A 14733-nucleotide genomic window follows, 5' to 3' on the forward strand; every position below is an offset into this window, starting at 1 on the left:
ATCTGGCTGAATGCCAACCGGTCAAGACACCATCATCCCCGCCTCCACCCTCTCAGGCGGTCCACAAGAATCTGACGACAGCCTCAAAGACTGGACTTATAAATAGCTCCTTTGTATATATGCTGTTATGTTTCTGCACACTAGACATCTTACATGTACATATCCATTCACTCACCAATTGCTGTCTATAGTTACTTTTGTAATTATGCCGTTTATGCTCTAAGCAGCCGACAAAATTTTTTTTTAAAAGGGGGATGTCTTAATATGCACCCATGCACATCATGAGGTAAAAGCAGGCAGTGACAGACACCCAGGTGAGCCAATCAACATACAGAACAGAACACGACCAATCACCAGACAGAACACCAGAGGGGGGCTTCCAACTATAAAACACACGAGGCCTCAGCATTCTGCCTCTTTCCACTGGTGACAACTGTAGTGACAGTCAGGGTGTACAAATCATTCAACACCTTCTACACGTGGATCAGAGCTAGCCTGGTCTAGATAGTTAATGTTAGTTTACTTAGAGTAGTAGAGAGTCAACCCACAGGCAGTTGTGTGCTTTGTTACTAAAGTTCCATAAATCTTATATTGAACCAACGCCCACGTTTGGTGTATACTTGATCAGTTAACTGCATTGTGTGCAGTCCGTGTTATCCCAGGGTGAACAACACGACATTCACGAGAGTGTTACCTCCAACAGCTCTGTCAGCTTTCTATCTTTCTCAAATGCTTTTCAGTCTAGTTGACTATCGATACAACCTTTGATTATTTGTGTTTTAATTTCCCATTTGACATGTGCAACAGCACCAAAATCACATTTGGTTGCTGGGATCCTCAATACCTATGGAATAGTGGTCAACAATCCCCTTTGTATTTTGCTTAGTGCATCAGAAGGCAATTCTAAATTGTATTTTTCTTGTATGTTGTTACTGCTTCATGAGGAGCAGTAAAAATTACTCTTCTGTTATACCACTCCAAAGTATGACCGTAACAGGAATTTTTGTGGATTTAGCAAGGATGAAGGTATTTGCTCCATGTCTATGCTTAACCATTTATGTGCTGATTGCAAAGAACCTCGTCTGGCAGGCTTTCTGGACTTTAAAACCAAAAGGGCATAGTTTTTATTAGTTAAAAGCCCACCCAGTTAAAGATATAAAAATATTAATGAAGGTAAACCTACACCTGACCTTCACAATACACACACATACACACACACATAGACAAACACAAGCATACACAATTGCAAGTTCTATAGTCGGAAGGTTTTTTTTGGCTAAAGTTCAATACAAAAAGGTAAAGAAAAATAGAGTGTTCACTGTTTCTGAGTCCTTCTCCGGTATCTGTGGCAGATTCTTCTCACGGCGGTCTTTGAAATTCCAGGAATTGAAGCCCATTTGAACAGTCATTTCTAGAAATAGTCCCTTTTTCAAAACATAATTCGCCGTTTCCAAAATAATTATCTGAAGAAGAAAAAAATCGCAGGCCACGGGAGAAAGGCAGGGGAGTGGAACTAGATGAGCTGCTAATGCAGAACTTATACAGACACAAAGAGCTGAATAGCCTTTTCTGTGCTATAACCATTTTTCGATTCTCTCACATCAGGAATAATGAATCCATTGAAATGCCACTTATACCACCATCCTGCTGAAATCAGTTCAATCGACACAGATCACAGAAGAAAACTTGAAGCTTCATGCTTTATATGTTTCACTTGCAATTACATTAAGCTGAAATTAAGTTATTGTTGCATATTTATTGAGACATCTTGTTAATAATTAAATCTCGTTTCTCAGGGAATGAATTCCTGCAATCATTCTTCTTAGCGCAGTAACTTCAACTGAAGAGCCACGAGTACCCTCGAGAAACTGGAAATGAATTCCCAAATGTGTTGGTAATTAGAAACCTGTCTTAGAACATCTGTTCCACAAGCCTAAACATGAAGACTATAGGTAGCCAGAGTTATCTGGTTGTCTGAAACTATTAACTGTAGTTCTAAACTGTTTCCAGCAGTACTCAAAAGCTGATAGAAATACATCTGGTACTACATCATTGACAAGAACAATCTAAAACAATCAAATGCTCAGTTTAGTTTCTCTAATAATCCACTCATAGCTTTTTAGTAAAATCAGCGGCCAAACATGTCAAGTGAATGCCTCGGGCTAAAGAAAGATATTTTCTTGATCCATTGCTGCCTTGTGTGGTGTGCCACTTGAGCGTTTCAGGACTTGGGATGACAACAGAACAAGCTATGGAAATGTGAAAGAGTGAAGCCCTATTAGTTATGAAGAATTTCAATGTGACAAGATTAATGTCTCTCAATGCACTCTGCAGTTTTGTAGACAGAGGAGTGTACAGCTAAAAAGGAACGTCATGACTGCTGAAAATTCAAGCAGATCCCAGCCAGCACATAGCAACTACTTCCGATTCAGCACAATCTCTTGATTACCAGAAGGTTCCATCCTGGGTTGTCTCCTTTTGTTTATATATTTCCCTTTGACATTCTCCTCAAGCATGAAGACAGCTTCCATATCTATGCTAACAATACCTAGCTTCACCACTCCTCCACCCTGGAAGCAAAGACCATCTTTGCTCCAGGAAACTTCTTATCTGTCTACTGTCGCATTGTAGATGAACTAGAATTTTCACAAACAGAATTGATTTTTGTCTTCTACCCAAAACTCTGCATTCCTGTCCCTGACTCCATTCCCTTTAATTTGTTTATTCAGGCTGAAGCTGATGATGAACACCGATTCAATGCTGAGCGAAATGGAGCTAGATTTTCAAAACTCTTATCAAGATAGACATTCTTCCACCTCCACAGCATTGAGTGTGTTTGGAACTATCCTACCCACATCGCTATGGAAACTTTAATGCATTATTTCATTGTCCCGAGGATTGATTTCTCTGATGCCTTCCTTATTAACTTAAGAAGTTTCATGTTGTACAAGTTCCAATTGCAGGAGGTGGAATGCAGGGCCGAGGACAATTTACTGTATTCCCAGAGGGCTTTGCTGAGTTACGTCTTCTAGTTCCCATAGGTTAGAAATAATCGCATTTTAGACTCAAAATGCTGGAGTTTCAATTTGTGTATTTCTTTCAGTTTGCCATGTGGTTGGTAATGATAGACTGATACTTGGCACATGACCACAGTGCGAATGTGGCACTCTCTTATAAATGTATCCCAATTAGTTCCTCGCGCTTAATTTTCAAAGGGGCAAGATCTGGAACCAGCTGGCCTCCAACTAATGCCCCATTTCGCTCCTTGAGGGGCTTGTGGGTGGGCCATGACAGCCAGGATTTTCAAATTGGAACTCTTCAAACCCGAACAGTCTGATGCATGTTCGTGCACAACTGTTGGGTCCAAAGGCCGGGAACTGCAGAGTTTTTCTAAAAAGAAATTGCCACATGGGGTGTTGCTGTGAGACTGTGCTCAGTGCCATTTGTCCAATTCTCTGAGCGCAGAGCCTCTGAGCCTTTAAATTATTGTGCAGGCCCCATGATGAAGGCTGGTCTCATGCTCCAGCAGGCATTTCCTGCCTCTGGTCCAATTCGAACATTAGTATGATTGACACAGATATGGTGTGGGGTCCGGAGCCAGATATTGTTTTTGTTCCTGACCCAAAATTGAAAATCAAGATCCAAAATTCTGCAACTCACACCCTATTCCACAACAAATTCCTTTCCTCGCTCACCTTCACCTGGCTCCCCGTTTTCCAACGTGCTGAATTCAAAATCTTTGTCCTCGTTTACAAACAACTGCATAGACTCAGCATGTCTCCCTCCACCTTTCTCTGCAACCTTCTCTGTCGTACAACCCCACCTGTACCTTTCAACTCTGGTCCACTGCATTTCTGTCACTCTTCCCTTTCTGGCAGAACCTTTTCTGGAAGTCCCCTCCCCAATTCTTTTCTGAATACTTCCCTTCTTGCCTCCAAATATCTCCTCAAAATTTTTCAAAAGAACTTGCAGCTAGGAACATGCATCACATTTTCAGCTCTATAAAGGTGCAAGTTGTTGTTTGGCATTTGAAAGAAACATGTCTCAATGTTACAACAGCACCAATGAAAGGTTCTACCTCAAACCTTTAACCTTGCTTTTTCAAATGCTGATCAATACTCTGCATGTTTCCAGCATTTTCTGCTTTTATTTCACAAATGCTTGTGTTGCGTTAATTCAGCAGTCTGGAAGAAGAAAAGGGTTGTGTTTTCCTCTCAATAGCATATGTTTTCCACCATGCTGACAATCTGACTGCCAGGCAATCAAAATCAATTTCATCAGACTGCCAATAAAAATATAGCAGCAAAAATGCTTACAAATTTCTAAAATTTGGAACAGTACAAGCTTATTTCACCCAAGGCTTTTCACATATTGTTGTGTGAGATGTAATAGATTTATTTTCTAATTATTATGAAACTATGTGGAAATAAATTCAAATAGTTGTATGATACTCCTGAGCTGCATGTGAGGTGTAAGACCACAAAAACCAGCTCACAGCAACAGTTGTAGTGAGTCTGAAGATTTGACATCAAAAACAGTTAATTTACCTCAATTATGTTCATAGGAAACATATTCTTGGACGAACCTTTCATTTTCACAGCCAAACCAAAATCAGAAGACATTTAATCTGTCCTCAATCCAATCAAACCCAGAATCATAAATTTGCCATTTTGGTTGCTAATGATGCCTCCTGTTCTTTCAGTTAGTGACAATATGCAACTCATTCAAATGTACAAGGCAGTAAAGAGTTTGACCAGTCTGGTCACTGATGAACCAATTCCAGGTCTCCTGTTGCCCCTATTTTTGAAGCTAAATAACCTGTGACAGAAGTTCAGTTCTTTTCTAAATGTCACAGCACAAGAAGAAATATAAATGCTAAGACAGTCTGATGGATGCTTCAAGGTTATAGAAAATTTGGTATTAACTAAAGGACAAAGATTTGATCACACAATTGAACTTGATGTTCTAATTACTGATTTGTGGCGTTTTAGGACGATAGAAAAATTAATCAGAATTTTTTGAGCTTTGGGAAATATTTGGAGAGGAAAAAAGCCATTTACATTCTTTTACTTTTTTTTCTGAGAACAATTAAAAAGAATCAATCCTTAATTTCCTTTCATTGCTGAACTTGATTTTTTAGTAAACATTAAAGGCTCCGTTCTGCAGAGGTTACATGATACAGAGCAAGCACAATTCAAAATCCACAAAATAAATTCAGAACTCAGATGCATGTTCAGTTGTAAAGCAACCAGTAAATTGTCTGAACTGCATGAATTCAGAATCAGAACTATAAAGCCGAAGGAAATTGAGAATTGAATGAAGAAATGGAAACCCATGAGCCTCTACTTCATGAAACATACATCTGATGATGTATGTTTTATAAACTGGTAGAGCACAGTAAGAAGTCTTACACCAGGTTAAAGTCCAACAGGTTTGTTTCGATGTCACTAGCTTTCGGAGCGCTGCTCCTTCCTCAGGTGAATGAAGAGGTATGTTCCAGAAACATATATATAGACAGATTCAAAGATGCCAGACAATGCTTGGAATGCGAGCATTAGCAGGTGATTAAATCTTTACAGATCCAGAGATGGGGTAACCCCAGGTTAAAGAGGTGTGAATTGTGTCAAGCCAGGACAGTTAGTAGGATTTCGCAGGCCAGATGGTGGGGGATGAATGTAATGCGACATGAATCCCAGGTCCCGGTTGAGGCCGCACTCACGTGTGCGGAACTTGGCTATAAGCTTCTGCTCGGCGATTCTGCGTTGTCGCGCATCCTGAAGGCCGCCTTGGAGAACGCTTACCCGGAGATCAGAGGCTGAATGCCCTTGACTGCTGAAGTGTTCCCCGACTGGAAGGGAACATTCCTGCCTGGTGATTGTCGCGCGATGTCCGTTCATTCGTTGTCGCAGCGTCTGCATGGTCTCGCCTACGTACCACGCTTCAGGACATCCTTTCCTGCCGCGTATGAGGTAGACAACGTTGGCCGAGTCGCACGAGTATGTACCGCGTACCTGATGGGTGGTGTTCTCACGTGTAACGGTGGTATCCATGTCGATGATCTGGCACGTCTTGCAGAGATTGCCATGGCAGGGTTGTGTGGTGTCGTGGTCACTGTTCTGAAGGCTGGGTAGTTTGCTGCAAACAATGGTTTGTTTGAGATTGCGCGGTTGTTTGAAGGCAAGTAGTGGGGGTGTGGGGATGACCTGGGCAAGATGTTCATCATCATCGATGACGTGTTGAAGGCTGTGAAGAAGATGTCGTAGTTTCTCCACTCCGGGAAAGTACTGGACGACGAAGGGTATTCTGTCTGTTGTGTCCCATGTTTGTCTTCTGAGGAGGTCGGTGCGGTTTTTTGCTGTGGCGCGTTGGAACTGTTGATCGATGAGACGAGCGCCATATCCCGTTCGTACGAGATTATACATTATACGAGATCTCCACATTGGCATGATGGCATGATGCTGATAATCCACATAATGGCTGGGGAGTTCCGCTGGTGGCCAGGGAGTGTGGTTGCTCCGGCTTGATGGCGTTGATTTGAGTTCTTTTTACCCGAAAGTAGGGGAATTATGACAGGAAAGTGTAGAGGAGAAGTTTCTCCCGGCAGTGGCATGTCTGTTGGTTACCAGACCAGACAGAAGGTTAAAAACCTGGCCAAGGAACTGGAGGAAACCTGTGGTGCAGTAGCAATTGGGAAGATAACGGAGGGGGAAGGGTTGTCGCAAGTTGGAAAACACCACATGGAGCAGTTATGCCGTTTATTAGAGAGGAGTTCCGCCTGTAGCGAAAGGAGATGCACGGGGATCGGTCGAAGGCCATCGACGAAGCGGTAACACCCTTGAAAGGATCGATGGAGTGAATCGAGAAGAGTCCGGAGGCACAGGGGTCGCAGATCCAGGAGACGGAGAAGGTGATGTCCGATCACAGTGATCGGGTTGTGGCATTGGAGTTGGAGGTGGGGCTCCTGGGGTCCTTTGCAAGTCGCTAAGGGCAAAGGAAGAGGAGCAGGAGAACAGATCTAGAAAGCAGAACCTGTGTATTGTTGGCCTGCCTGAAGGTGTGGAAGGCACGAATGCCACGAGGTATGTCTCAAGGATGCTGACGGGGCTGTTGGCGGAGGAGGTGATGGAAAAGGCTCCGGAGGTGGATTGGGTCCCCAAGCAGAATCTGAGAGCTTGGGAGCTGCCACAGGCGGTGTTGTGAGGCTCCACAAGTTTGTGGTGAAGAAGATCCTGCAGTGGGCCAGGGAGAAGCGGAACTGTGAATGGGAGGGGAGCAAGGTCAGAACCTATCAGGACATGGGAGTGGAACTGGCAAAAAGGCACACTGTGCTCAAACAAAGCAGTTGTCTAATGAAGGCAGATCCGATTTGGGGTACTGTAAATGGTGAAACCATGGGTGGCTTTTGATCGCTGGAAGTACTATTTTGGAACCCCCCGAGGAGGCCAATGACTTCATCAAAGACCATAAACGGGAGAACTGAACATTGATGGGAACAATCAGCAGATGTGGTTAGTGTGGGGGCCGGAGGGTGGGGGGCTTTTTCTCGGGTAGAGTAATTTTGTTGTGATCGTTTGCTAAGGGGCAATAAGTTTATAAGGGGGCAACTGCGCCCCAGCAACGCCTCCCCCCTCCATTTGTGGTGTTTTTCTTTTTGGAAGGGGTGACCTGTGGTTTTGGATGTGTCTTTGTTTGTGTGGGCGATGGTGGGGTCTACAGGGGGCCATTTGCACGGACCAAGGATGGAAAGGTGAGGGAGGGGTAGATAGCAGGAGACTTCGGGCAGGAGCTGCCATGCTGGCAGGTAATGCTGGTGAACAGAAATCAGGTGGGGGAGATGGCTGCGGGGTTTGGCCAAGTGGGAGTCGGGGAGCGGGGGATGGAGAATGCGACATGGCAGTGTTGGAGTAAGAGTGGGGTCATGGGCGGATGGGCCCGGTTCAGGGCAAAATTAAAGGGGGCAGAATTGGAAGGGGATGATGGCGGACAGTAGAGGGGAATGGAGGCACAAGTCTCCAGTAAGGTTCGTAACATGGAATGTACGGGGACTGAACGAGTGGATGAAGAGGTCTCGGTCTTCATGTACTGGAGGAGCTTGAAGGCGGGGGTGGTCTTTCTGCAGGAGAAGCTTCTCCAGGTGAGAAAGGATTGGGTGGGTCAGGTATTTCACTCGGGTTTGATTCAAAGTCGCGGGGGGTGTCCATCCTGCTGAGCAAAAGTACTAGGTTTGTGGAGTCAAGGAAGTGCGGGACCTGGGTGGGAGGTATGTTATAGTGAGCAGGGGGTTGGAGGGGTGGGCGCTGGTGCTAGTGAACGTTTACGTGTCGAATTGGAACAACGCCGGGTTTGTGAAGGGGCTGCTGGGAATGATTCCGGACTTGGCCACACATCAGTTGATTATGGGGGTGGTTTTAACTGCGTGTTGGAACCGAGTGTGGACAGGTCGAGCCCCAGGTCAATGGGAAGATTGAGGATGGCAAAGGAGCTGGGAGGGTTTCTGAAAAGGATGGGAATGGTGGATCCATGGAGGTTTAGAAACTCGGGGGAGAGGGGGTACTCCTTCTACTTGCATGTGTACAAGGTATACTCCAGGATTGACTCTTTTGTAGTGAGCCGAAGGGTATTGGTGGGGGTGGTGGAGCGGAGTATGCGGGAATCATGATCTAAGACCACGCGTTGCACTGGCTGGAGGTCAGACTTAGTTTGAGGCAGGAGCAGAGGCTGGGGTGGAGGTTTGACTCGGGGACTTTGGCGGACAAGGGGTTCTGTGAGGAGATGTGGTTGGTGATCAGAGACTAAGTGGAGTTGAATCAGAATGAGGAGGTATCGGCAGTCACATTTTGGGAGGCATTGAAGGCGATGGTTCGGGGGGAGGTTATCTCACTATCCCACAGGGACAGGAGGAGGGGGGAGGAGTATGGACGGTTGTTGGAGGAGATAGTCGAAGGTGGACAGGAAATATTCGAGAGCTCCCACCAAGGAGGGGTTGGCGGAGAGAAAGATAAGTTACAGGGGCAATTCGATAGGTTGACAATGGCGAAGGCAGTGGGGCAACTATGGAGGGCGAGGGGTGTGCACAATGAATTTGTAGAGAAGGCGAACCATATGCTGGACGATGACCAGCTACGAAGGCAGGCTGATCTAGGGAGATTCTGAGGGTACGGACAGGGAAGGGAGAGGTAGTGTTGGAGCCGGAGCCGGGGAAGATTAATGAGGCGTCCATGGAGTATTATGAGAAGTTATATACAGTCGATCCAGGTGGTGAGGAAGGGGACTAGGGTCAGTTTTTGGATGAGCTGGAATTCCCAAGGCTGGATGAGGAGAGGAGGCACGCGCTGGAGAAGTCACTAGGGCTGAGAGGTGATGGATAGTGTAAAAGGGATGAAGGTGGGGAAGGCCCCGGGGCCGGGCGGTTACCCAGCCGTGTTTTATAAGGAGTTTGCGACAAAGCTAGAATCACATCTATTGGGCATGTTTAGCAAGGTGTTGGAGAAGGGGGAGCTGCCGGAGACACTGACCCAGGGGTCAGTCACGCTAATCCCAAAGAAGGGGAAGGACCCGTGGGTGATAGAGGCCTATATCATTGTTAAACACAGATGTGAGAGTGTTGGCTAAGTTAGTGGTGGGGAGGATGGAAGGATGCGTTCCGGAGGTGGTTGCAGAGGACCAAACTGGCTTCGTGAAGGGCAGGCAGCTTTCCAGTAACGTTAGGCGGTTATTAAACATGATCATAACCCTGTCGAAGGGACAGGTACCGGAGGTAGTAGTCTCTATGGATGCGGAGAAGACGTTCGACTGAGTGGAGTGGCAGTAACTGTTCGAGGTTCTGGGAAGGTTTGTGTTTGGGCTGCAGTTTGTGGCGTAGGTGCGTCTGCTGTACGTGGCCCTGGTGACGAATGTACGGACAAACGAGATGAGTTTCTGAAGCTTCCTGTTGCACAAGGGAATGAGGCGGGGGGCTGCTGTCCCCGCTGGTGTTCGCGCTGGTGATAGAGCCCTTGGTGATGGCCCTTACGGGGTCAATAGAATGGCAGGGGATTGTGAGGGGGTGTAGGAAACACCAGGTGTCGTTGTGCACAGACAACCTGCTGCTGTTCGTGTCGGACCCTTTGGAGAGTACGTGGAGAATTACGGACATACCAGAGAGGTTCAGTTCCTTCTCAGGCTATAAGGTGAATGTTGGAGCGAGATGTTTCTGGTGAATATGGCGTGTCGAGGAGCCAATCTTGGGGTGTTAAAACTTAGGGTTTCCAGGGACACATTTAGGTATCTGGGGGCCCAGGGGAATGGGCAACGATTCAGAAATGGAACCTGACAAAGTTGGTGGAGGAGGTTAGGGAGGACTTTAGGATATGGAATATGTTACGCCTGACATTGGCGGGGAGGGTCCGGATGGTAAAAATGAACGTTCTACCAAGATTTCTGTTTGTATTCCAAACCCTCCCGATCTTCATTCCGAAGGCCTTTTTCCAGAAACTGGATGCGGCAATTTCGAAGTTTATCTGGGTGGTGGAGGTACCTAGGTGAAGAGGGCCCTGCTACAGATGCAGAAATGGGGGTTGGCATTACCAAATCTGTTGCACTACTACTGGGCGGCAAATGCAGAATAGGTGAGGTGGTGGTGAGAAGGAGAGAGGTTTGAGTGGGTTAGGGTTGATGAGGAGTCCCGTAGGGGGCCCAGCCTGAGGGCCATGGTGACTGCGGTGCTTCCGCTGCACCAAGGAGGTACATGTTGTGCCCGGTGGCACAGTGGATTTGCAGGATTTTGCAGAGGCAACGTTGGTGATATCTCTCCAGGGATTTAAGGTTTTTGCTGTACATTCTGCATGTTTCTGATGTATACAGGAGGGCAGGGACCATGCCTGCTCTGTAGACATGAGCTTGGTGCTGGATTTGAGGTCTCAGTCTGAAGACTGCACTGGCGCATTGGAGTTTCTGTTGGATTTCATTGTCAATGTCTGCTCGCTCCGAGAGGAGGCCCCTGAGATATGGGAAATTACCCACATTGTCCAAGTGCTCACTGTGGATCTTTATGGTCGGGGGACAGTTTTGTATGGCAGGAGCAGGCTAGTAGAGAACCTTTGGTTTCAGGATGTTTAGTCTGAGGCACATTCTCTCATATGCCTCGGCGAATGCATTGACAATGGTTTTCAGCTCAGCCTCTGAGTGGCAGGCACAGGCATCGTCTGCGTACTGCAGCTCGATGACATAGGTTGAGGTGGTCTTGGTTCTGGCCTGGAGGTATTGGAGGTTGAATAGTTTCCCACTTGTCTGGTATGTTATCTCCACTCCAGCGGGGAGCTTCAGGGTGATGGGGTGGAGTGTTGCTGCGAGGAAGTTGGAGAAGAGCATTGATGCGATGACACGTCACCGTTTTACCCGTTTGCATACGTATTGGGTCTGTGGTGGTTCTGTTGGTGAGGATAATGGCTTGCATGTCATTGTGGAGCAGGTGGAGAATGAAGACAAATTTCTATGGACAGCTAAATTTGAGATGGATGTTCCTCAATCCCTCACGGTTGACAGAGTCGAAGGCCTTTGCGAGATCGAAGAAGGCCATGTACAGAGGTTGATGCTGCTCCCTGCACTTTTCCCAGATTTGTCATGCGCTGAAGATCATGTCCACTTGATGGGCAGAAGCTGCACTGAGACTCAGGGAAGAGCGGTTGAGGAGTATTCTTACAATGACCTTTCCCGTGGCGGAGAGTAGGGAAATCCCTCGGCAATTTCTGCATTTTGACCTGTCTCCTTTCTTGAAGATGGTCATAATGAAGGTGTCCCGAGATCGTTCCGACTAGGGTGATGAGGTTGTGGTTTCTTGTCAAGAGTGCCTCTCCGCCACATTTTAATACATTACAACAGTGGCAATACTTCAAAAATACTCCATTGGTTGTAAAGCATTTTGAGACACCTAGTGGTCGTGAAGAGTGTGATATAAATTTATTTTTGAGAGCCGATAAAACCTATACAGCATGTTAGAAGAGAAACATCAAGATATTGCCATTGATCTCTTCAGGCCATCTCCTTGGGGGGAGGTTGACATCTTCTTAAATGGCCACATTAGTCATTTTTAACCTTTTATGTCCTATGGCATGATGGGATATCACAGTGTGTATTGAAATACATCTCAATGTCATTAGTCATTTCATGACTAAATGATTGATAATTCTTCTACTTTCACACAGTAACAACTTTCCTCACAATTCACTTCCCTTCTACAATTCTCAAACATAGAAGTTCAAGAGAAGTGTTAATGAAATATGAACTAAATTGAAATATGGAAATATTTACAACAGATTAGTAAAAGCATTAATGTGATGTTTACTCACCCTAAACTCTACTAAATACTGAATAATGAGGTGGTAATTGCTCACCAGATTAACATTCACAAAGATGGGGAGTTAAACCATGAATCCATTCCATAAAGTAGATGCATGTATGGACTACATATTTAAACAGAAATTGTTGTTGCTGTACGCTTAGGCTTCTATAGAAACAATTAGGACATAATTTGTGCTTGTGAAAGCATGCTAAAATCAATAAGTAGGCAGCATAAATTCCAGCTATTCACTTGATTTGTTTATTTTGATGAGGTGTAAGGCAAGTGCCCTTCCTTCAGCACAACTTAGCCACTCAAAAATACAAATATTATTGAAATAAATGATTAATTTCAGTAACTTCCAAGTCCAATTAAAAGATCACTTTTACATATGCTTTACCTCTTGGGTGGATGCAAGGCACTATTTGGAAGAGCAGAAGAGTTCTCCATGATCTTGGCCTATATTATCCCTCAAATACAGTTCCTTGTTAGTGTAGTGGTTAGTAGCCCCGCCTGTCTCGCGGGTGACTGGGGTTCAATTCTCTGACGGGGAGCTGACGTTGTTCTGAAGCTTCACTGGCAGGTTTTGTGGGCAGCACAGTGGTTAGCACTGTTGCTTCACAGTGCCAGGGACCCTGGTTTGATTCCCGGCTTGGGTCACCGTCTGTGCAGAGTCTGCACGTTCTACCAGTGTCTGTATAGGTTTCCTTTGGGTGCTCCAGTTTCTCCCCACAAGTCCTGAAAGGCGTGCTTGTTACGTGAATGGGACATTCTGAATTCTCCCTCAGAGTACCCAAATAGGCACCGGAGTATGGTGACTAGGGGATTTTCACAGTAACTTCATTGCAGTGTTAATGTAAGCCTACTTGTGACACTAATAATAAAGATTATTTAAGAATACCGCCACTAAAATCAGATCACCCAGAATGTCAAAGCAACAGTGAGGGTACTGGTGCTCATCATCATTACAGCAGCTTCAGTCAAAGAACAGCTCTGGAATTATCAAATATACAAATGTTGCTGTCCAAGTTGCATCTCTCCGCCATTAGCTTCACAAAAGCAGCATCTCATTGCTTGGTTTACCATTGAAAAATATGAAGTTGGTGTAGTTGCACGATAGAATTTAACTTGCCACTGAAGCTTTATATTTGTTCCTGGGATGTGGGTGCCACTGGCTGGGCCAGCATTTATTGCCCATCAATGAGGGCATTGCTGTGGGTCTGTAATCACATGTAGACCAGACTAGGTAAGGATGACAGATTTCATTCCCTAAAGGACATTTGTCAATCAGATGGGTTTTTACGACATTTGACAATGTTTCACGTCCATCATTAGACTTAGTTGCAGATTTCTTTTTATTGAATTCAAATTTCACCATCTGCCATGGCGAGATTCGAACCTGGGTCCCCAGAGAATGACTATGGGTCTTTGGATTACTCGTCCAGCGATAATACCACTACACCAATGCTGCTCTTAAAGTCTTTTATATTCAAATAATCGTTTGGTAGTACAAACCCGGAGTATTGCCGAAAAAGAATCGTGCTGTTGAAGCTTTTCATCTTGCACTGATTGGGACGGATTTGCAAGAGTATCAATGGTAAAGAGAACAAGAATTTATATCGCATGAGAAGATAGTGCTGAGTGGTTTGCAAGTGGATTCAAATTGGTAGAGGTAATAGAGGTATGGAGAATGCACCAGGGAACAGTTAACTGCCAAGTTTTTGTTTAAATTCAAACCAGGCAACTTGGGAGATAGCCATTTAAAACTGCTGCCTGCAGGGCCATAATCGCACACTGGTTTTGGCTGAGGCTGTCAAAGCTGTCCCATATCCCCATTGCCTGCTCGCGGTTTGCTGACCTGCATATGTTTGGGGTGGGGAGCTGATTACAGTGTGTATGTTTGTGTGTGTCTGTAGGGGCTGGGAGGAAATAGGGGCTGATTACAGTGTGTGTTGAGGGGTGGGGAAGAGGGACTGGAATCCTCATTAGAAAAGTAAAAGTTGGGCGCCACAGTGGTTAGCACTGCTGCCTACGGTGCTGAGAACCCGAGTTTGATCCCGGCCCCGGGTCACTGTCTATGTGGAGTTTGCACATTCTCCCCATGTCTGTGTGGCTTTCACCCCCACAATCCAAAGATGTGCAGGTTAGGTGTATTGGCCACACTTAAATTTCCCCTTAATTAGGGAAAAAAGAATTGGGTACTCTAAATTTATATTAAAAAAATTAAAAGTTTATTCAACTTGACACAATTGATTTTAAGGTGAGACAAGTGTACTTTGGGGAATTTTGATGTAATGTTGCTATAGATCAGTAATGCTGAATTAAACTGCAGATGTCAATGGTATCTGCTGCTTCCTGGCCAAGTTCCATAAGCTGGTGAGGCTCAGATGAGGTGAGCACATAAAATAATACTTTTA

At 45.3% G+C, this 14733-nt stretch overlaps 1 protein-coding gene across 1 annotated transcript in view; it reads right to left on the reverse strand.

Moving 5' to 3' along the window:
* agtpbp1 (ATP/GTP binding carboxypeptidase 1) overlaps positions 1 to 14733 on the reverse strand; it is a 462243-nt gene that overhangs the window by 25312 nt on the left and 422198 nt on the right. The gene's annotated exons all lie outside the window — the stretch shown is intronic.

The sequence above is a fragment of the Scyliorhinus torazame genome, chromosome 9 (genome assembly GCF_047496885.1).
Source record: "Scyliorhinus torazame isolate Kashiwa2021f chromosome 9, sScyTor2.1, whole genome shotgun sequence".
Taxonomy (NCBI): domain Eukaryota; kingdom Metazoa; phylum Chordata; class Chondrichthyes; order Carcharhiniformes; family Scyliorhinidae; genus Scyliorhinus; species Scyliorhinus torazame.